Below are 24538 nucleotides of genomic sequence, written 5' to 3' on the forward strand. Positions count from 1 at the left end.
GTGGAAACATAGGAAAGTAAAGTGGATAGTAAATATTGTATGAAAGGACTGTTATAACCAAAGGTTTCCAGAATAATTATATTTATAGAAGACGTTTTCAGTTGCTAAGTTCCCACCTGTCTCCACCCATGTGCAACACATGGAGAAATGTTGAATTGCTTTTGCCATTTATGATGGATTGACTAATTATTAACAGATCAGAAGTGAGAACAACTATTAGCTCATGAAAAGAGTTTTTCTCTTATTTTCTACTGTATAACATTATTCATAATAATAGTTAAAAGAAAAATTACTTTTTCCTTTACTAAATGAGCTCTTCAGATAATTTGAAGATTAAATTCTAAGCAATGATATATGAAGTCAGATAAACACAAAGCTACATAAGAAAATAGATGGGCCATTCAATAGATTGCCATAAATGTAGTTTTTACACATGCCTAGAGTAGAATATTGATAAACCTTTACTACTGAGAGATAGAGGAAATATTTGTGAGTGTGCAAAAAAGGCAGACAAGATATTGCCAAAGATGTTTTTTGCCTTAGGCAGACAAAACATTGGGTATGGTTTTTGTTGTTCATTTGTTTAAGAGCAAAAGATTCCATTTGTAGTATATGATCTAGTAGCATATAGGGTACAAATCCAAGTCCCTGTTTTAAGTATTATGATCTAATGCAAACACTTTCCTGTACTCTCCTTTTTTTCCTCTGGAGCAGAGAAGGTCAAAGCAGATAACCTGTAAAGACAGAAATGGCTTTTGGGTCCCTCTTGCTGAAAAATGAAAGAAGACTCATTAGATAAGACTCGCAAGTTTCTGCTGAGATCAAGCCTGTGCAATAAAGTATAAGAAAGGTTGTTTTTGAATGGTATGATTCATGGGAAGAGATTTCAATTTTGTATGAGGCAGAAATAATCTCTTCAAACTAAGGACAGGAATCCTAATAAAGAGGTCACCAGAAAACTCCAGGGAAGATGCCCAATGTACACGATGAGAAAGAATATGGAAGGATGAGTCAGCTTTTTCAAACTAGAATGAGAACAGAAGGACTTGTGCCAAGACATTCAGAAAAATCCCTCTTAGGGAAAATGGATGGGAGGATCCCCAAATATATTCAACACATTGGTATTGAGTTTCTATTACGTACCAGGAAAAGTACTAGGTTCCTGTTCTAGTTTGCTAATGCTGCCAGAATGCGAAACACCAGAAATGGATTGGCTTTTATAAAGGGGGTTTATTTGGTTAAAAAGTTACAGTCTTAAGGCCATAAAGTGTCCAAGGTAACACATCAACAATCGGCTACCTTCACTGGAGGATGGCCAATGGTGTCCGGAAAACCTCTGTTAGCTGAGACGGCACGTGACTGGCATCTGCTCCAAAGCTCTGGTTTCAAAATGGCTTTCTCCCAGGATGTTCCTCTCTAGGCTGCAGTTCCTCAAAAATGTCACTCTTAGTTGCACTTGGGGTATTTGTCCTCTCAGCTTCTCTGGAGCAAGAGTCTGCTTTCGACAGCCGTCTTCAAACTGTCTCTCATCTGCAGCTCCTGTGCTTTCTTCAAAGTGTCACTCTTGGCTGTAGCTCCTCTTCAAAACGTCCCTCACAGCTGCACTGAGTTCCCTCTGCCTGTCAGCTCATTTATATGGCTCCACTGATCAAGGCCCACCCTGAATGGGTGGGGCCATGCCTCCACAGAAATATCTCATCAGAGTTATCACCTACAGTAGGGTGGGACGCATTTCCATGCAAATCTAATCAGCACCAAAACGTCTGCCCCACAAGACTAAATCAAAGAATATGGCTTTTTCTGGGGGACATAATACATTCAAACCAGCACAGTTCCATTTATATAGTGGTTAAGAGATACACATACTTTATATATACATAACAATATATATATATATATATGGTTAGGCCAGCTGAACAATATTACCTAGGATATAAAACTCAATAGGAAGAAGCTTAGTAGTTACACTTTTCCTACATACCAAAATACCAGGAGGAGAATACACATTCTCTGGATCTGCTTATTGTAAATCTGAATTGGGTTACCCAACTGGCACCACAAATACATATTCCAAACTTAATTCAACACCCCCCCCCCACAAATATCGTTCTTTATCTGTATTTTACACCTCTGTTGTTATCATTATCATTCATCAAATAACCCAAATATTAAACTAGGGAGCTGTCATTGCCTCCCCACTTCTTGCTTACTCACATCATCCAATTATTTACCAAATAATTGTTCACTAATTTAAAACTTATTTGTTCACTATTTCGTGAATATATTCTTCTCTCGCCATTTCTACTGTTGCCAATGATAAAAATCTGATATTACTTCCAAAACTCTTTCAATGGTTTCCCAGTGCTTTTAGGAGATAATCCAAATTTCTTTATATAGAATGCTAAATTCTTCATGACCAACTCTCTATGTATCCAATAGTTTCATTTCTTCTTTCTTCTCCTCTTAGGCTCCAGAATGCCAGGTCATCTCTGTACATTGAGCATTCTGTTCCCACTGATGGTGGCTTAAAATCATTACTTCCTTGACAACAACAAAATAAAACAAATCTTAAATCTCAAGCCTCCTTCATTATGATTCAGTTGCCTCTTTTAAATATATACATATATTATAGAACTTAATGCATCAGATGGGAATTTTATATCCTGTTTACTAAATTCTGAACTCTTTTGAAGTTTTAAATCTATAAATTTCCTGTGATGGGCACATTGTGAACAATAAAATTTGTTGATGCTCAATAAATAAATGGTGAACTAAAAAGAGTAGGTGGTTGTAGTAATTAAAATATAGCTATAATAATTAAAAATAAAATCTTCACATGGAGAGAATCATTCAGGAATATGGTTTATAACTTGGATAAAACTTCTGTGATTATAAATTCCCAGTCTCCTTTTTATCCTTCAAGCCAGGAAGCAAAGGGACATTTTATTCCATATTTCCATAATTTGATAGACAAGTTTTTTCCTAAGAACATGAACATAAATGAGAAAAACGGCCTGAATATAGCAACTGATAAGCAGCACTTAACATTTATATTAAGGGTCTGTATATTGAATATTTACTTTCCTGTCAATTGAAATTGTTATCCTGGAAACACTTCCTAGTTTTATGAAGATATTTAGAAAAACAGCAATCTTGGTTTGTGACTGTTGTGTTGACAAACCAGTTTGTCAGTCAGTGTTTTGATGGCTGGATTGCACAAAATAATGTTAAACTTATACAAGCAAACATTGTGTGTTTCAAGGGTCTTATAAATTATACTTTCTCAATTTCTTAATGCCAGGTAAATAAAACCCTTGGATAGCTTGTGTCACTTATGTTTTGCAGCTTCTACACCAAACTATTTTATTCATATCATATAAATATGTATGCTTTGTAGGTAGATAGTAGATCACTAAATTCCTAGTTTAGGTTTCTGCATTTTACATGTATAGTTATCAGTTGGTTAGTGGTGGTGATGTGCCCTTATCTCATATTCTGAGTTATGAGGCACGATTATGGGTGTTAAACAACTGAGTATAATGAAAGCTTGTTAAAATGCACAATTAATTGTGGTTTGATTGTATATTTGGATCAGTTATATTGTATAAGTAAACTCATAATGATGAAATAATATGTGAAGATCATTCTGACTTCAGGAAAGATATGATTCTGACTTTTAATGACTGAAGAGATATGAGCACACGTTACCTTGTTGAACATGTTTTAAAATATTAATATGAAGACTAATACATTTAATCAACACTGAACAATGAGTATGACTGATTATATATTTATAAAAGTTCTTTCTTAAAGGGTTTTGGCCAAATCAGACAATATCTGAGCACCATGGATAAATAGGTATGTCTGACTTTCTATGTACTTGATTTATCTATTTGTATCTTGATTCTGACCCTAGTCTCATGGTTGCATATTTTAATAATTCATATACCTTTAAAAATTGGAGCTAAAATGGTTAAACACTACCACAAAAATCATATTTTTAAATGCAAAATAGATTATATAATTATCATACTTATATACTTCTAATAACTCTCAATAGAGTGAAATCTCAATTCCCTAACAAGACACCCAAGACTTCCCAACATGTTCAAATATAAGCATTTCCTGCTCCTTTTCTGTGTGGTCCATTTGCTTCACATATTCCTAAAATTTCCTGTGCAATTTCATGCCTTTGTAAATGCTGTTTCCTTTGACCACTTAGACTGACTTGTGCAAGTGGTGAACCCTGACTTTTCCTTTATGTGTCAGATTAAATGTTATTTCCTCTGTCAAATCTCCACTGACACTCTGGATGACAAGTTACACCTTTCTTTATACTCAAAACAAATTGCACATATCATTTATGGATTTTATTACACTGCATTGAAACTTTGTAATGCTTTTCCTCCTTTAGAACACAATTTCTTGTCTGCTGAGGGAGTCTGTTTCATCCTCTTTGTATCTTCCAAGTGCATTGCTTGGTGCATGGCATCCAATAGATGCTCAACAAAGACATAATTCATTCAACACATATAGGAAAGCACAATGACAAAGACAAAAAGCTCTGTCTTTTGCATATGTTGCTTTGCTACTTATTTAGGTATTGTCAATGCTTTATAATATTGAAAAAAAATCACCATGAGACACAAACACCATCATTTTATTTTCAGATGTGCTAATGCCTGCATAAAACCACTACTTTATATTCCAGCTTATTCACAACTAATGAATAGGTTAAATGTGCTGAATCTCAGGTCAGCAGAAGTAGATATGATTTAATTTAACAGTTTGAAAAGCAGTTTCTTTCCATAAATACACCCAACACATGGCTCCATTGTGCATGTAATCCATGGTTTAGAAATAAAACCATTGAAGAACTATTATCATAAATAGCATTTTTAGGGATGAGCTCAACTTCTTGGCTGTTTTTTTCCAGCTATCATTCAAAAGGGATTTATAAAAACTTTAAAGGACTTTTAAGGTTGGTGGAAACATGTTCCATTAGAAACTAATATGATTATTATTGGTTGTTTCCATATGACTGTTTTCAAAAGGTCCATGAAATTTTAATTTACATGAAACACTAAAATGCATAGTTATTTGTTTTGACATGTTTAAACACATTTCCATTTTAAAGCTAAAGATGAGAAATCATTGGGGAAAGTGAAAGAGAAGACTGTCAGGATGAATATGAAGAAATGAGAGATTTTCAAATGAAACTTCACATTATTAAATTGTCATTCAGCTATAGTGTTTTCATTACTTCTCTAGAACATGAAAATCATATAAATTGTTTTTTATTACTGATTTAATGTGAAATTTTAATGCACTTTTAAAAAATCAATATAATGTCCACTATGTGCCACTAATTGAATCACTGCTAATGAAATCATCAATATGTAATGTAAAAAATTTTGATGAAAGTTTAATAAAAGTATATGGAACTCATTCATACAATTTATTATGGTCAGTTATCTAGCTAGCAGCATTAAGTACTTAAATCTGTGCTAGGTGCTGAGCTAGATTCTGGGAAAACAATGCAGAACCAAGTTTGTGTGATGCCAATGCTCAAAGAAGTTATATTAGTGGTAGAGGAACAATAATCAAAAATCAAAATAATATAAGTATTATTTTTAAAAAATGATGTTAAAAGAAGTAAATCAAGTACAATAATAGAAAATAAAGGTCATCACTGAATAAAGTGTTCAGGGAAATCATTTTTGAGGAAATGTCTCCAATCTGGAGTATGAAAATAAACATGACAATTGCACTGTAGAACTGTCTTTTCCGGAAGGGACTGTCCTTTACAAAATAGTTTTATTTGTTTCCAGTAAAGCTATCTTCTTTTTCTGCTCCCTTTGCAGTAGTATTTCCCTGTTGATCATTTCTTGTACAATATTCACAACAGAATTTGGTGTCAGGAAAGATGTGTTACTTCTTTCAGAAATATTTGCATTTTAACAGGGGTCAAAATCCCTGCTCATCACAATGGAAAAAATAATGCTCTAACTCTGATGTTTCTAGCATTATGTTCTTAGTACACTTTGGCTGCCTGGGGGTGGGTGGGAGTTACAGAAATGACACCAGTGAAGCAAAGGCCTAATGCCAAACCTGTTGACAATGTGAAAATATTTTGTTTTCTTGGACTTCTGGTAGGACACCAAGAACCATGGCCCAGATCAAAATGGGGGAGTAGAGTCAGGTATGTTTATGATATGGGCTTTCTGGCCTTTCTGGGGTTCATTGGAGAGAAAGGGTGGACTTGGCAAAAGAAAAAATTGCACAGTTCTCTTTTCCTATGATCTCCATATGGGGCTCAGGGTTGTGTGCTGTCAAAAGTGACATGTGGTTGTCACCATGCTATAAAGGTAAAACAATCATTTCCTCTAGACAGGTATGCCATAATAACTTCCAATTTATTTTTAATCTTCCAGTGAACCTATTACTCAAATGGTGAACAATACAATGGAGCCAGATGCAAGGGCATTCTAGTTACTGAAGCTCAGGGTTTGGGGGAAGAAATGTAGTTAACTAGTCCAAATACAGAAAACTCTGTCACATGCTTGACAAGCCTTAACACAGCCTCGTGTAAGCTGCCTGAAAAGAGCAGTACCTTTTCTCCTTGCCTCTCAAGATCTTTTCAAAACTCCAGAAGATTCACTTTGAAGAGTTCAAAGCGCACTATTTGCATAAATAGGGTGAATATAAAGCAGCAAAAGCAAGAAAAGACAGACAAGTGAGGAGAATTCTGAGAGAAAGGCAAAGACCATTTTTAATGTATTTAACAAATTTGCCTTGGGTTACCAAGTAAAGCGTTTGCAAGGTTTGCTGAGATGCCAGAGATGAAAACAAGATACTAATTTCTGTATTTATTCAGTACATTTTCCCCATATACTATAGGAGCTGAATTCACAAAAGCGATCATAGGAACTATTTTTGGCTCATCAGTTTGTGTCATATTCAAAGTGTCAACTGATGATTTTTACATATCAATAGCCTGAAGCACATATATGATCGTCTCTCAGTCAAAACCCATGTTTCCATACTTTGCTTTGTGATGCTGTGTCTGAGACTCCAAAAATTACATTTCTCCTTTGTCAGCTGACTCTCTGTTAGGCTCTACATTCAGGTCCTAGAGGGAGACTGAAGGCAGGAGGGAAAAGAAGGGACTTGAACCTTTCTGTTTAGTTTGCTATTCTGTTGAGGTCTACAAAAAATGGCCCTTTATCCCAGTATGATTTGATTACATGTTCCAGATTTTCCCATACTCTGAGAGATAACAGTACAGCTGAGTGAGCACCTGTACCAGAGTTCTGAGTCCCAGTTCCTCAGAGTCCCTTGTCTTCCAATCTCATAAGGTACCAGCACAAACTGGGAAATATCATCTCAGAAGAGGAGGAATAGCATATGCACTAGTCTTAGTTATGCTTAGTTTTACATAATATATACTATTATCTTATATATAAATCACAGAATGCACTGATATAAGTATGTACATGATACTCTTGATAGATAACACAAATATGTTATGTTTAATTGTGTATATTATCGTCCTCATGAATGAATATTCTTTACCAATGGCTATTCTTACTACACAGAACATTAAATACTTAACCATACGCGGCGCATTCTATTAATTATATCCCTGTCAACATGGCAGACATCTACAATTGCTTATGATAATTAAAATAAATCAACACAACTAAATTTAAGATGTTTTAAAATTCTAGGCAAAAAGGAATACTTCTCTTAATTAGGTTTATCTTAACCCAATCCAGAAGAGGTTGAAAGTACTCCATAATTTTGCTCAACTTACTGGATCATTCCTTACAAAAACAAAAACAACATACATTTATTTCCATCTGCTAAAATAATAATAATAATCCTTTCTTCTTAAATTTCTTCTCCAGCTACTCAATTCTTTCATGCAAAATTCTTCAAATGAGATTGCTGTACTCCCTTTCTCCAAGTCCTCTGATCATAACCATTTTCTCACTTGAGACCACTTTAAGCAGTTTTTCACTCTCATCACTCTACAGAAATTACTTTCTTGTAAGGTCACTGTGGATGTTGTTATATCCAATGGTTTATTCTCAGGTCTTATCTTGCTGGATATCATTTAGCAGCAGACACACTCCTTTCTCTTTGATGTATATTTTTCACTTTTTTCTGAGTACTACACTTTCTTGGAAGAGTTATCTTTGACTTTTCACTTTCTCCTACACAGCACATCCAGTCCACCAGGAAACCTACTTCAATTATGTCCAGAATCCAGCTACTTCTCAACACCTCTACAACCACTCTGGCCCAAGTCCACATCAGCTCTCACCTAGATTATAAAAGTTTTCTGTTTCTATACCTGGACCCTAAGTCTACCTTATAACACAGCAGCCAGAATGGAATCAGATTGTGTCACTGCTATGCTAAAAACTCTTCAGTTGTCTTTCATTTCACTCAGAATAAAAGGCAGAGATCTTGCGGCAGCCCATAGGCTTTACAGGTAACACTGCTTGACCCCCACTACAACTCCCCACTCATCCTCTCTCTTACTAGAAACCAAACACTCCAGGAATGTCCCGATTTTCAGACCTTTGCTCTGGCTTCTCTCTCTGCCTGGAATGCTCTTTCCCTAAGTCCCTCACTCATTTAAAGTTCTTTTCTCACCATTACTATGAGGCCTACATTGATTTATTTATTTATGTGCCTACCTCCACACACATTTCATGTAGCACATCAAACCCTCTCACTTATCATTTTCCTAACCTAACATGTAATTTCTATACACTTCATTTATATACTTATACAAAAATTCACATAAAATTGTAACATATCTGTATATATTACAATTATAATTTATTGTCTGTCTCTTCCACCAAAATTTAAGCTCCAGAGGGCAGGATTCTATGTTTTATTTCCCTAATTTCTATCATGTTCTTAGAGTACAGTAAGCTTGGAATATAGTAACTGTTCAATAAATATTTGCTGAATGGTTGTAGAAACTTACATAACCACTTATTGCTCCCTGATAAGTCTCTATTTCCTTCAAACTGGGCATCCTATTACTCTATAGAGGAGACAGTAGCATACCTTTCTTTTCATGCTTTTACTTCTTACAAGGCTTCCCTGCCCCTCATCCAAATGAATTGTAAAAATTCTAGATTTTTTTTACACCCTTCCCCGATCCCCACCTATTTAAAATTGTCTCCTTGTTCCCAATCTGTAATGCCAGCATGGATCAATGGAAAAATCCCAAGTATGAAAGTCAGAAGCCTCCCTTTGCTCTGAATCGTGTTACTACGTAGCTATGTGCAAACCTAGGCTGACCTCTTAATATCTAAGCTCCAATTTCCTCCTTTTTATTGAGACAGAATTTATTTATTCTGATCTGTATGGTTTCTTTAATTTGTTTCTAATTTTGTATGACTGCAAATTAGCTCATGTACACTGTTTACAGTAAATATTTGTCCAATACTCAAACAGTACAAACCTCTGTTATTTTACCATAAATTAAATCTCATATTGTTTTAAAATTCATATAAAGTTAATGCACATTTATTTACTTCTGAACTCTTCAACTATATTGTAAATTTCTTGGGGGATTGTTTTGGTCCTCTTTGTTTACATGCCCCGAAGATTGGTAACAATAACATAACATAATAACAATAGTAAAGCCTAATATTTATTGAGCATTTGCCATGATTCAGATACCCTTCTATCCACTTCATATTTAATACTCATGGCTAGTTTAAAAGGTAGGTACTATTATTATCCTCATCATACCATTTTACAAATGAAGAACCTATGACATAGAGAGATTAAATGTTGGTAAATAATTCATATATGGTAGATTTCAAGCCAGGCATTCAGATTAGATTCCAAGTAACCACCATGACATACTATCCCTAATCTAATTGCCAAATACATTTTAGTTATTAGGTAAGTGGAAGGGAGAGATCAGAATCAATGAATAAGTAGGTGTTTTTCTGATTATAAAATTGCTTTAATGTGACTGGATTAATATCTAGTTTCCTGAAGCAGAGTTAATTCCCTGTTTATATGAGTCAATCTCTTTACTACAAACTGTGCTGGGCACTAGCTATTCCAGCATTAAATTCAAGAGACTTAATTTTGGGCATGAGATAGGATGCTTCCTAGACGTTTCCCATAGGCAAAGTTCAGGGTAGCACAGCTTTTCCATAGTTGCATCAGGGAAAAGAAATTACATCCAAATTTTGAAATTAACAAGGCAGGCTTCTCAAAGACAGTTCCATTTTCAAATTAGTACATGAAAGTCAAAGAAAGACCCAGCTGTTCCATCCAGCTTTGTGCTCTGGAACTGATAGTTCAGCAGCCCTGGAAACATATTGAAGCAACCTGTTAAAAAAATCCCTGAAAGGAACTATCATCTTTTGGATTTGCAAACAAAATAGACTGCCAAGTACATGCTGAATGAAAGTTGTGTTTTATGTGTGCATGCTTTTTCCACCCTTTAGAAAATGCTTTCCATAAAATTATTGATGAAAAACAAAACAACTATGTTTACACAACTGAAAATGAAGTAAAGAATGGAAATGCTAAGTTTAGGCTGCTAAAACAGACTTTGCCTAAAATACACAGAAAATATAAATATTTAGTTATCATCTACAGGTAAAGTTCTTTCAAGGGATCGGTTGAAAAGCAGATTTTGTATTTAGTTCTATTCTGCCATTTGTTATTATTCAACAGTTTGTATGGTAGATACATGTTGACTTTATTAACAATTTATATGCTTATTTTTCACTTTTTAACATTTGTAATAACTAAATTTACAAAATAGTAACTATACTCATACCCACCATTTTCCTAACACCAGTTCCCTCTTAAAGTTCCTTGGATTGGCTTGAGTCTCAACATTTTCCTTAGCTTTTGGAACATTTGCCACTTCGTTGTTTTTCATTAGCATGCTGTACTAGAAAGTGCACAAGTTTAAGGATATAGTCAAATTTATTTCAAATACAAACTCTGCCACAGTAGAACTTAGATGGTCTGTGTTATCTTCTAAGCTTCAGATTTCTCTTCTAGAAAGGGATGGTAATACCCATTTCAGAATTTATTGTGCCAGTTACGTGAGGTAAAATATATCAAGCACCTAAAACTTAATACAGAGTACCCCTTTAATAGATGTTAGTTTTGTTCTTTCTCTTCTTTGGTTCTCATGAAAAAATATTATCTTGGTTGCAGCTTTATTTATTTTATAGTCCTTGTGGTTCCTTTCAGTTTTTCTTTCTCCTCCTATCTCCCTTCCATGGTCATTCCATAAATTTTTCAATCTATTTGCCTTAATGATACAACCACTGATTGCTCATCTATTCTTTTTTCAACTTTCACCATTTTGAACATATTTATTGTGACTTTTCAGTGGATGTAGGGAGAAGAGAGAGTTGAATGGGGAGTAGACAGGGAAACAACACTGATAACCATAATGATACCAATATTTTCCAATTTTTGAATAGCATTAAACTCTATCAATGGATGTGTTCTCTCTCCTGTCAGAGTCTTCCACAAGATCAGTAAGCAGATGTGGGAATAGAAGCCTAACAGAATTCTACCTAGACCACATTGGTAAGTTCTAAGTGTCCATTTATTATTATATATTTGCCTACATAGTGGTTTTTTTTTTTTTCCTTTTAAAAACAAACAATTGTCTTGAAGATCTCATCTGCTGTGACTTGTAGGGCACTATACACTCTTGGATTTACTCTTATCTAATTGTCCATTCCTCCACTGTCTACTTTGTTGGCTCTTCTCCTCTTCCCAAACTCTGAAAAATTAAGTTCCTTGAGACTTGGTTTGGGACACTTTTTAAAAACAATTTTATTGAGATATATTCACATACCATACAATCATCCACAGTGTACAGTTAATTGTTCACAGTACCATTGTATAATTGTGCATTCATCACCACAATCCATTTTTGAACATTTTCATTACCACACATGAAAAAGAATAAGAATAAAAGTTAAAGTGAAAAAGAACACCCCCAAATCCCAAACTCCCCATCCCTCCCTCTCATTCACTGACTTTTTGTACTCATTTTTCTATTCATCTGTCCCTACACAGGATAAAGGGAATGGGAGCCACAAACTTTTCTCAATCACACAGTCACACAGTGTAAGCTATATAGTTATGCAATTGTCTTTAAGAATCAAAGCTACTGGGTTGCAGTTCATCAGTTTCAGGTATTTCCTTCTAGCTATTCCAATACACTAAAAACTAAAAAGGGATATCTATATAATGCATATGAATAACATCCAGAATGACCTCTCGACTCTATCTGAAATCTCTCAGCCAATGAAACTCTACTTTGTTTCATTTCTCTTCTCCATTTTGTTCCAAAAAGGCTTTCTCATTCTCATGATGCCAGGGCCAAGCTCATCCCCATGAGTCATGTCCCACGTTGTCAGGGAGATTCAAACCCCTGGGAGTCATGTCCCACTTAGTGGGGAGGGCAGTGAATTTACCTGCTGAGTTGGCTTAGAGAGAGAGGCCACATCTGAGCAACAAAAGAGGTTCTCTGGAGGTGACTCTTAGGCACAATTTTAAGTAGGCTTAGCCACTCCTTTGCAGTAACACACTTCATAAGGGAAAGCCCCAAGATGGAGGGCTCAGCCTTCTAAATTGGTTGACCCCAATGCTTGTGAGAATATAATAAATTCCCCAGATGGGGAAATTTAATATTTCCACATTTTCCGCCCAATCTTGGTTTGGGACACTTTTTCACTGCTTTTTTTTTTTTGTACTCAGAAAAGTAATCTAGTCCTGTGGCTTGGAATACCATCCATATACTAATGACTCCCAAATATGCAACTCCAGTCTTGACTCCTCTGTGAGTTCCAGACTCACATCTCTATCTGGCAACTTGACTTGTCCACATATATATTTAGTAGGTATCTAAAATGCAACATAACCAAGCAGAACTGGAATTTCTCCAAATTCTTCTTCCCTTTCATTTCCACTTCAGTGAAAGGCACTACTATCCATTCATTTAACCAATTCCGGAACTTTGGATTGAGTCTTGATTCCTCCCATTCTGTCACATTCCATGTAGAATCAATAGCCAAGATTTGATGGTTCTACCTTTTAAATAGTTCTCAAATCCAACAACTTATCTCCTCCATTGCTATCATCTTATTTAAAACTACCGTCATCATACACCTGGATTATGCAACAGTTTCTACATTGTCTTCTTTTTTCCATTCTTGTCACTACAAAATATATTAACCACATAGTTATTAACCAAAGTGATCATTTAAAAATCAGATCATGTCACTTCCCTGAGAAGAAATCCTTCAATGGGTTTCAAACCTAACTTCTTATCACTGTTATTATATGTTCTGTGACCTGACTTCTACATACCTCTCCACACTCATTTCTTCCTTCTTTCCCTTCTTTCAGTTTCTTGAGTAAATAAGTGTTTTCAAGTCTTAGGGTCTTTATACTTTACAGTTTTCCTCTCCCAACCATACTCTTTCTTATCTTCCATGTCTGAGCATAAATCTCATCCCATTGCTTTTCGCCAAATAGTTTTGCTTATTTCCTTTATAATTTTTATTATAACTTTAAAATAGTATATATTTATTAATCTCTTATTTTTATTATATTATAAGTACAACAAATAACAAAAGCACTGTTTTTATACCCTTAGTGCTCAGCATGCACTAGGTACTCAATATGTAATAATAAATGATCTGGCAATGGAGGGACAGTGTGTGTGTGCTTGTGTGCATGCAGTTGTAATCTACAGGTAAGACTGAAATCCCATAGATGAGAGGACTTTGAACATTGAGACTTTCCTTCTCTTGTTTTTAATTTCTCCATCTATTTTATGATACAGTGTTGTGCAATTTGTTGTGGAGATGAAAGGCCAGGGTATTAAAGGACAGTAAAAGGAAGCAAAGGTAGTAAAGGAAAGGTTGGCCTCCTCTATTTGGTTAACTCTGGAAGAGGAATAGTATCTCGGGTGTCATAAGAAACAAAGTGAGCAGAGGCCAAGTTAGGAGCTGGTAATATTGGGGAGGAGCACATGATTTGGGGAGACTTAGTTTACTATTCACAGAAGACACAAAATAGCCACACTGATTACCACTTAATGCAGAGAAAGCTGAAATATGAAATGAGAAAGGAGCTCAATGCTTATTCTCTTCCTTGCTGTCGTATCCTCACCATGCCTTCAGTTATCACCTCTCTTGTCTTTCAACTTAAAGCTCTAAGGAACACACTTTGAAAACTAGTGGATGATATTTAAGGCTCTTTTCTTCTCTAAAATTATATTTTTCCTTTACCATTAATATAGTTAATTAACTTTTCATAACACCGAATCTAACATCAACAATCATTTTGGCCAGTTAATTTCTGCTGTCTATTGCCAAACTCACACAAAGTCACATAATTTATGTTTGTTCCTGCTGCTTGTGAGAATGGCAGGAATTGGCTATAGTGAAGTAAAGTTCTAGAGAGGCCAAATATTTAGGGACAAAGAGAGTTTGGAGTTCCTGACCTAAATAAACAAACAAATAAATAAATAACAAAACACAGCTTAGAAGAGTGGAGGGTGTTTATCAGAATTACTATCTTATTGTAGGACTAGCTCTGACTATACTAGAGAAGCATCAAAGTTGACTTTTCATTATTTTTTAAAAAATTTTTATTGAGATTGGATCTTTGGATAATTGTATGGTATGTGAACAAAGTGTACAATCAGTTGCCCTGATACCCTCATACAGCTGTGCATCCATCACCACCTTAATTTTTGTTCAATTTTTAGAAACTTTTCATTATTCCAGACAAGAAATAAAGTGAAAGATGAAAGAAAAAAAAAAAAGAAAGAAAAGGAAACTTGAATCCTCCCATATTCCTAACCAACCCCCCTCCATCGTTGACTCATAATATTGGTATAGTACATTTGTTACTGTTTATGAAAGAACACTGAAATACTATTAACTGTAGTATATAGTTTGCAATAGGTATATAGTTTTCCCTATATGCCCCTCTATTATTAACTTCGAGTTCTATTGTCATACATTTGTTCCGGTTCATGGCAGAGATTTCTAATATTTGTACAGTTAATCACAGACATTGCCCACCATAGGATTCAGTTTTATACATTCCCATCTTTTGACCTCCAACTTTCCTTCTGGTGACATATATGACTCTGAGCTTCCCCTTTCCTCCTCATTCACATGCCATTCGGCACTGTTAGTTATTCTCACATCTTGCTACCAACACCTCTGTTCATTTCCAAACATTTAAGTTCATCCTAGTTGAACATTCTGCTCATACTAAGCAACCACTCCCCATTCTTAAGCCTCATCCTATATCTTTGTACCTTATATTTCATGTCTATGAGTTTACATATTATAATTAGTTCCTATCAGTGAGACCCTGCAATAATTGTCCTTATGTGTCTGGCTTATTTCACTCAGTATATTGCCCTCGAGGTTTTGTCATCAACCCATTTTTTTTTAATATGGTTTTGTTCACTCACCATACATTCCATCCCAAGTAAATAATCGATGGTTCTCTGTATAGTCACACATTTATGTGTTCACCACCTTCATCACTATATAAGGGTGTCTACATTTCCTCCACAAGGCAGGAGGGAGAGTCAGAGAAGGTAGAGAGGCAAAAGAAAAAGAAAACAGGGTGCAAGGGAAGATGGCGGCATAGAAAGAAGTGGGAGACTTAGTCTCCCCCAGAACAATTCATAAATGAACAAAAAACCAGTAAATAACCTGGGATAACAGCGGGGAGACAAACACGACTGTACACTCAACATCCACCAACATGAATTGGGAGGAATGCCCAAGATCACAGCATAAAATATGTAAGTAAAACTGCGGACCCATGCTAAGAGCCGAGAACCTAGAGCCGAGAGCCCCTCCCTCATGGAAGCCATGCCGTGCACTCTCTCAGCCCAGCTCCAAGTGAGGTTTTAATATTAACTGCTCAATACAGACAGCGAATCCTCAACAAGCAGGCAGAGGCTTTTGGTGACAACTGACCTTGGGAGAATTGGGGGACATGTCTGTCTCAGGATAGGAAGCCCAGAGAATTGGATGCTATCTCTGGCTGATGAGTGAACCTGGGAGTTTTTCTGTCCCTCGCTCTCTCTCTGTGGAGAAAATCTCAGCTGTTTTCAGCCCACAAGGCATTGCAGTAAAGACAGCCCCAGACATTCTGCATTCTGAAACGAGCTCAGAGCCCCGCGGCACAGCCTGGAGGCCCAGGGCTTCCCTTAAGGGACGGCACACACTGGTGACATAGCACGGCATTCCCTCGGCTGAGCTCCTGGAGGATCGCGGCTGGGAGGGGGGACCTGCTCAGAGAACCCAGAGAGGCTACGCCAAGTCCAGTGGTTTGTGGGACAGCAAGAGAGAGGGTCTGGGGCTGAACTGAAATGAAGGCTTAGACTCTTGTGGCGGCCTTGAATCTCCTGGAACCTGGGAGATTTGAACATTAGAACTGCCCTTCCTCCCTGGCCACCTATACACACGCCCCACATTCAGGGCGGATGGCTCCAGCAACACACCCAAACTGAGTTCTCCAACTGAACCCACAAGAATCATTTCCCCACACATAGCGGAAAAAACGTTGAGAACTGACTTGAGGGATATAGGTGAATCACAGACGCCATCTGCTGGGTAGTTAGAGAAAGTGTACGTCACCAAACTGTGTCTCTGAAAAATTAGATCGATATCCTTTTTTTTGTTACAACTGGAAAGAACCCTATCAAGCAAAACAAATGCCAAGAGGCCAAAAACAACAGAAAATCTTAATGCATATGATAAAACCAGACGATATGGAGAATCCAGCTCCAAACACACAAATCAAGATTTTGGAAGAAATATTGTACCTCGCACAATTAATCAAAGAACTACAAACGAAGAACGAAAACATGGCAAATGATTTAAAGGACATCAAGAGGACCATGGCCCAGGATATAAGTGCCATAAAGAAGACCCTAGAAGAGCATAAAGAAGACATTGCAAGAGTAAATAAAAAAATAGAAGATCTTATGGAAATAAAAGAAACTGTTGGCCCAATTAAAAAGACTCTGGATATTCACAATACAAGACTAGAGGAAGCTGAACAACATCTCAGTTTCCTAGAAGTCCAGAGAACAGAAAATGAAATAACAAAAGAAAGAATGGGGAAAAAAATCGAAAAAATCGAAATGGATCTCAGGAATATGATAGATAAAATAAAATGTCCAAACTTAAGACTCATTAGTGTCCCAGAAGGTGAAGAGAAGGGTGAAGGTCTAGAAAGAGTATTCAAAGAAATTTTGGGGGAAAACTTCCCGAACCTTCTACACAATATAAACACAAAAAGCATAAATGCCCAGTGAACTCCAAATAGAATAAATCCAAATAAACCCACCCCAAGACACATTCTGATCAGACTCTCAAATACTGAAGAGAAGGAGCAAGTTCTGAAAGCAGCAAGAGAAAAGCAATTCACCACATAGAAAGGAAACAACATAAGACTAAGTAGTGACTACTCAGTGGCGACCATGGAGGCAAGAAGGCAGTGGCATGACATATTTAAAATTCTGAGAGAGAAAAATTTCCAACCAAGAATACTTTATCCGGCAAAATTCTCCTTCAAATTTGAGGGAGAGCTTAAATTTTTCACAGACAAACAAATGCTGAGAGGCTTTGCCAATAAAAGACCTGCCCTACTTCAGATTCTAAAGGAAGCCCTACCAACAGAGAGACAAAGAAAGGAGAAAGAGATATAGAGAATTTTAGCAGACATATATAGTACCTTACATCCCAAATCACCAGGACACTCATTATTCTCTAGTTATCACAGATCTTTCTCCAGAAGGGGCCATAAACTGGGACATAAAACAAGCCTCAAGAAATTAAAAAAAAAAAAAAAATTGAATACACTCAAAGAACATTCACCAGCCACAATGGAATACAAATAGAAGTCAATAATTTTTGAACTATAACTCCACTATTTACTTCCTACATGATAAAAAATACACAAACTCTAAGGACAAATCAGTGGTTTTGAACTCAATGTAAAATATGTAATTTTAGACAACTATATAAAGGTGGGGGAATGAAGGAGTATAGGAACATAGTTTATGTGCCCTATTGAAGGGAAGGTGGTAACAACAAAAAAAAAATTGACAGGGCTTTAAGAGGTTAATTTTAAGCCCCACAGGAAACACAAAGAAATTATCAGAGAATATAACCATAGAGATGAAAAGCAGATTTTGGGTTAAGAGAAATGGGGGAAGGGGCAATGGGGAGTTAAGAAAGGAGTGTAGGGTTGCTGTTAGAGGTGAAGGGAAATTTCTAGTAATGGATGGTGGGAGAGAGCATAACATCATTCTAAATGTGATTAATCCCACTAATGGAAGGCTAGGGAGGGGGTGGAATGGGAAGATTTAGGCTGTATATATGTTTCCACAACTGAAAAATGAAAAAAAAAAAAAAAAAAAAGACAGTCTAACTAGACAACAATTGAATGCTAAGGATGAACTTGGATGGGATTGGAGGGTGGAGGACAGGTGGCTCGAAGGGACACAGTTGAGACATAAGGAAAAGGGAATATAGAATGTAAGCTTTGTATCATTGTTGAATCTCATACTTCTTAGCTGTGCTTAATGGAATTACATAAAAGAATGTTCTTATTCATGGGAAGCACATACGTGAATTATAGTGTATGTTCAAGGATGTGTGCAGCTAACATGTTCAGAAGACAGAGCAATAGATGATGGATGATAGGGAGGGAGGGAGGGAAAGAAATAGCGATGTGACAGCATGTTAAAGTTGGTGGATTGAGCTATCGGGCGAGGGGGTGTCAGGGTATGATGGAATTCTGTGTATGGGGCTAGTATTGTTTTTGCAACTATTCTTGTAACTTCAAATTTATTTAAAAAAAAAAAAAAAGCCAGTGTAGCTGTGGGTGAGGTGTGAGGCGGGATATAAGGGAACTCTGTACTTTCTGCATGATTTTTCTGCAAACCTATGACTTATTAAAAAAAATAGAAATCAAAAAAAAAAAAGAAAAAGAAAACAGAAAGAGGAGAAAATGACAGCTAGGAAGCAGCAAAAGGAAAGATAACCTTAAATCAAAGTAGAATAAAGAGTCAGACAACACTACTAATGTCAAGTGTTTCACACACCTCCCCTTCCCCCCCCATCTGCATTTACCTTGGTGTATCGCCTTTGTTACATTAAATGAAGCATAATACAATGATTCTGTTAGTTACAGGCTCTAGTTTACATTAATTGCATCCCCCCCAATGCCTCCCCAATTTTAACACCTTGCAAGGTTGACATTTGCTTGTTCTATCATGAAAGAACATATTTGCACATTTTATCACAATTGTTGAGCACTCCAGATTTCACAAAGTTACACAGTCCCAGTCTTCATCTTTCCTCCTTTCTTCTGGTGTCTCACATGCTCCCAACCTTCCTCTCTCAACCATATTCATAATTATCTTTGTTCAGTGTACTTACATTGCTGTGCTACCATCTCCCAAAATTCTGTTCCAAACCTCTCACTCCTGTCTTCTATCACTCTGTAGTGCTCCCTTTAGTATTTCCTGTAGGGCAGGTGTCTTATTCACAAAGTCTCTCATAGTCTGTTTGTAGGAAAATACTTTGAACTCTCCCTCATATTTGAAGGACACTTTTGCCAGATATAGGATTCTTGGTTGGCTTTTTTCTCTTTCAGTATCTTAAATATATCACACCAGTTCCTTCTTGCCTCCATGGTTTCTGCTGAGAGGTCCACACATAGTCTTATTAAGCTTCCTTTGTATGTGATGGATTGCTTTTCTCTTTCTGCTTTCAGGATTCTCTCTTTGTCTTTGATGTTTGATAATCTGATTATTAAGTGTCTTGGCATAGGCCCATTCAGATTTATTCTGTTTGGAGTATGCTGCGCTTCTTGGATCTGTAATTTTATGTCTTTCATAAGAGATGGGAAATTTTCATTGATTATTTTCTCTATTATTGTGTCTGCCCCTTTTCCCTTTTCTTCTCCTTCTGGGACACCAATAATACGTACATTCTTGTATTTCGTTTTGTCCTTAAGTTCCTGGAGACATTGTTCATATTTTTTCATTCTTTTCTCCATCTGCTCTTTTGCATGTAGTCTTTCAGGAGTTTTGTTCTCCAGTTCCTCAGTGTTTTCTTCTGCCTCTTGAGATCTGCTGTTGTATGTTTCCATTGTGTCTTTCATCTCTTGTGTTGTGCCTTTCATTTCCATAGATCCTGCTAGTTGTTTTTTTGAACTTTCAATTTCTGCCTTATGTATGCCTGGTGTTTTCATAAACACTGCCTTTATCTCTGTTGCCATATCTTCTCTAAACTTTTTGAAGTGATTTAGCATTAGTTGTTTAAATTCCTGTATCTCAGTTGAAGTGTACATTTGTTCCTTTGACTGGCCTGTAACTTCATTTTTCTTAGTGTAGTTTGTAGTTTTCTCTTGTTTAGGCATCTGACCTCCTAGGCCACCCAATCAGGTTTTCTCAGATGAGAACAGGCTTGGGTCCCAGAAAGAGGAAATACTCAGTATCCGGTTTCCCTGATAGTTTTTCTTAGAGGATTGACATACCCTGTGCTTTTCTGCCCAGCAGGTCGTGCCTGTCAGCCTGTCAGGGGCTGGTGTAAGGGGGTGTGGCCTGCAGCTCTGGGGTCTGGTTCCAAATGTAAGGCAGGTAGTAGAAGAGCTGGGCCCCTTGCTTTCCTCTTGGGAAGCTATGCCCCCTCCAGAAAGGTTATTTGCATATCAATAAGTTCATTGTTTCTCTGACTCTGCTGGTCAGAGTGCTGAGATTTTAAAATGGCTGAGGCTTTCTTTACTACAAAGTGCTGTGGGCTGAAAATGGCTGGGGGTGCCCAGGTTGAGAGAGAGAGAAAGGGACAGAAAGCTCCCAGATTCACCTGTCAGCCAGAGATAGCACCCGATCTTCTGGGCTCCCCATCCTGAGATAGATATGTCCCTTGACTGTCCCAAGGTCAGTCGTCACCAAAAGCCTCTGTCTGCTTAACATTAAAACCCTAGTTGGACCTAGGCTGAGGCACAATTGCTGTTCAGAGAGTGCTACTCTCTTGCACCGCGAGGCTTCCATGAGGGAGGGGCTCTTGGCTCTCAGCTGTTGGCTCTCGGCAGGGACCACAGTTTTTACTTACAGATTTTATGCTATGATCTCAGGCATTCCTCCCGATTCAGGTTGGTGTGTGATGAGTGAACAGTCACTCTGCAGTTATTCCAGGTTATTTACTAGTTTTTTGGTTGTTTATGAATTGTTCCAGGGGGACCAAGAGTCTTCCACTCCTCTCTATGCTGCCACCCTAGCTCCTCCCAACTTTTCATTATTTTGAAGTACAGACATTCCACACAGAAAGCAAAAGTCAAATAAAAGAGAGAAGCCTCTCCTCCCTCCCCCTCCCCTATTTTTTTCAGTGGGGGAAGCAAAAGAAAAGGAGGAAGCTAGGAATAGCATAGAGCAAAGTGATAAAGAAAAGAAAATCTCTAAATAGACTTAAAGGAACCCCAGTAATCAGTTTACCTAATTTTGTTATTTAGTATGTGAGAAAATACAAGTCTACCTATGTGAGGTGGGCCTGGCCTCTTCATTTCAGAGCAATTTCTTTTGGAGTGTAACAGATCCTTTAGATTAGGGTTATCAAATGGGCATTACTGACATTTTGAGACTGATAACTCTTCATTGTGGGAGGCTGTCCTGTGCTTTGCAGAATTTTTAGCAGCATACTTGGCCTCTACCCACTAGATGCCAGTAGAAACCTCCTTTTCAGTTAGGACAGTCGAAAATGTCTGCTGACATTGCCAAATGTACATGGAGGGTAAACGCGCCCCTCGTTGAGAAACAGTGCTTTAGAGGATTCACTCCAAAAGGGTTTTTTTCTCCCCACTTCCCTGTATTAATTGCCGTTATTTTATTAAGAGAGAAAAAGTAATTAGAAAAGCTGGGAATTGTTATTCTTCATTGCCCAATAGTAAATGCTCAAATGTTTGAGAAAAGGAATGAAAGAAACCAAGTACTTTTCAAAAGTTCTAGATAAGCTATAATTCTGACTTGTTTAATGTCATATCATCTTCCTGATTAAATCTTTTCCATTTTAAATCATTCAAACATGACAAATTGAGATATTATAGCACTCAACTAGAAATAGAATTATTGAATTTTAAGGTTTTTACTTCATTTAAGAATAAAGGGATTTTAAAGAAGTATGCACACAATCTCACACACCCCACCCCACCCCCCTCACATAATACCTATCAGTGACAGAACATTGCTGGGTAATGGAGCTAACATTCTTTATCTTTTTTTTTTTCAAAAGAGATGCCCATTGGCTCTTCTATGTAATAAATTGTATTGTATATTACAGAATTGCTCCAAGCATTCAAACAACATATAAAGATATATAGCACCCTCTTTTTCTCTCAGTTTCCTAAGGGAAATATCTCTTAGGATATTTCTAGAGACTTTCAAGGATTTTATTTCTATCATCAAGCTTTTTATGAACAACCCATTTGCTATGTATACCTATGGCCTGGATTATCCTACATGAAATGGCAGCCTACAGCTCTTCAGTTAAAAAAGGTTAGAAACATACCTACCATATTTCTGGATGTATGATCCAGATTTCACATTTCCCTATATGTGATTGCATTATAAAGAATATGTAAAAACAGAGAGAATTCATCAGCCCCTAATATTCCAGCTGTAGCTGAATAAAGTGTGTTAGAAGTGGATTCATAAATGCTACTTGATCTATGTGAAACTAACTCTTGATAAATACAAATACTGGGGGATGGGACAGAATTTAGAATGAGGTTTATTCCTCCATGACCACACACAGTGTCTCTTATGATGTTACTCTGAAGTTTATGTGTTATTGTTTAGCTATCTAAGAGAGAAAGGGTTATTGCCTAGAGTGACCAAGTAAAACTCAGAGATAACATGATTCATCATCCAGAGACCCCATTTCCCTAGACAAAGTAAGTCAGATTAAGCTCCTACAATGAAATGGACATGCAGTTTTAACTAAGTGAAGAGCTGACTGAAAATTGGGGTCCATAAATAGAAGGTAGAAAAAAGGTTTGGTTCCCTTACTTTTCCTTGGAGTTATGTCGAACACATTCCAAAGCCTGAAGAAGAGAATAAAGTGACATTAATTTTAATCACACACATTTCTCTTCTTTTGTATTCAATGTGAAAAATAAATACAAAGGGAATATGGCTAATTTCAAGGTTTTATTTCATGTCATGCTCTGGAGAATACATTTTCCAGCAGATATATATATGCTTTTATTTTATTCATATAATTGTTTACTCAGCACAGCTCTAGACTTCCGTATCTTCAAAATATAACTCTTTTCATTATGAAAGTATCAAATCAAAATTCAGGTCCTGGTCAATTTCACACACATGAGCCTCCCACAGTTAAGCAATTATTTCCTCCAAGACACTTGCTACTGTCATTTCACAATGAATTTGGTTCATATAAATTGATGAAGACAACAGAATTACAAAGTTACGGTTTATAACATCTTGGTATCAGTTCATTAGAAATCAATCAACTGGTGCAGTAAACTTCCCTGTAAATGTGATGCCCGCCCAATGGAAGAGAGCCTCATGGGCCACGACAATTGGCAGAGCGAGCCAGGAGCATCAAATAGCTGCCAGCCTGGAGACTAAAGAAATCCCAGGCAATGATAAAACATGAGCTTAAGGAAGGGAAAGGAGAAGTCCCTGGGTGGGGTATTGGGTGCCTGTGATGTCTATGTGGGAAGGGCTGCCCACCCTCCCAGAGGAATGGATGTCTACATGGGGAGGGGTGGCTACCTCCTAGATGAGTGGAATCTGCCGAGGGGGTATGGAAATGTTTATAACTTTCTGGTTGCTCTAGTAGCCATCCTGCAGCAGGCTGCAGGAGCAATGGGGACTCAAAAAGAATAAAAGGGCTGCCATATTGCAGTTGCGTTGGCTCAGTAGAGGCTGTATGCACCACTACTGAGGAAGCTTTAGCAGCAAAAGTGGCCATAAGCTGCCTGGAAGATAAATTAAAGCTAGAAAGAGATATGAAGCTAGCACAAGCAGAACTGAAAAATGCTCTGGACAAAAAGTTTAGAAATACTGGCATGCCAGCACACTAAAGTAAGAGAGCATAAGCTGCCAAAAGCAAAAGTTAGGTGTATCCTTGCTTCCCCTAATTGGGACCCTGTTAATTCTTCATCAAAGTTGATGAGCCCCAGTCTGACTGGGAAATTAAAACTAAGTAAAATAAGCACACTCGACTTCTGGTCTAGCAAAGGGTTAAAACAGAGGAAATTCAACATCCTGATCCCCCAGGGAGGGAAGATGGCAGGGCAGTAGCAGCAGCTCCTAATCAAAAGGTGCTGATTTCATCCCAGGAGTTTTCCCCAGACAAATTAAGAGATATCTGTAATCAATATCAACAAAAATCTAGAGCCATTAGCGAACTGTTGCTAAGGCTATGGGATA

General features: G+C 37.0%; 1 protein-coding gene and 1 long non-coding RNA gene across 2 annotated transcripts in view; one reads left to right on the plus strand and one right to left on the minus strand.

Annotated features, from left to right (window-relative positions):
- The window catches only part of CNTNAP2 (contactin associated protein 2), a 2391149-nt gene that overhangs the window by 1271463 nt on the left and 1095148 nt on the right, over positions 1–24538 (minus strand). The gene's annotated exons all lie outside the window — the stretch shown is intronic.
- LOC119533961 overlaps positions 11546–24538 on the plus strand; it is an 81380-nt gene continuing 68387 nt past the window's right edge. Inside the window, exon 1 of the long non-coding RNA XR_005216930.1 lies at positions 11546–11601. This is a non-coding gene — a long non-coding RNA (uncharacterized LOC119533961). The remainder of the gene's footprint in view (positions 11602–24538) is intronic.

The sequence above is a fragment of the Choloepus didactylus genome, chromosome 5 (genome assembly GCF_015220235.1).
Source record: "Choloepus didactylus isolate mChoDid1 chromosome 5, mChoDid1.pri, whole genome shotgun sequence".
NCBI classification, from domain to species: Eukaryota; Metazoa; Chordata; class Mammalia; order Pilosa; family Megalonychidae; genus Choloepus; species Choloepus didactylus.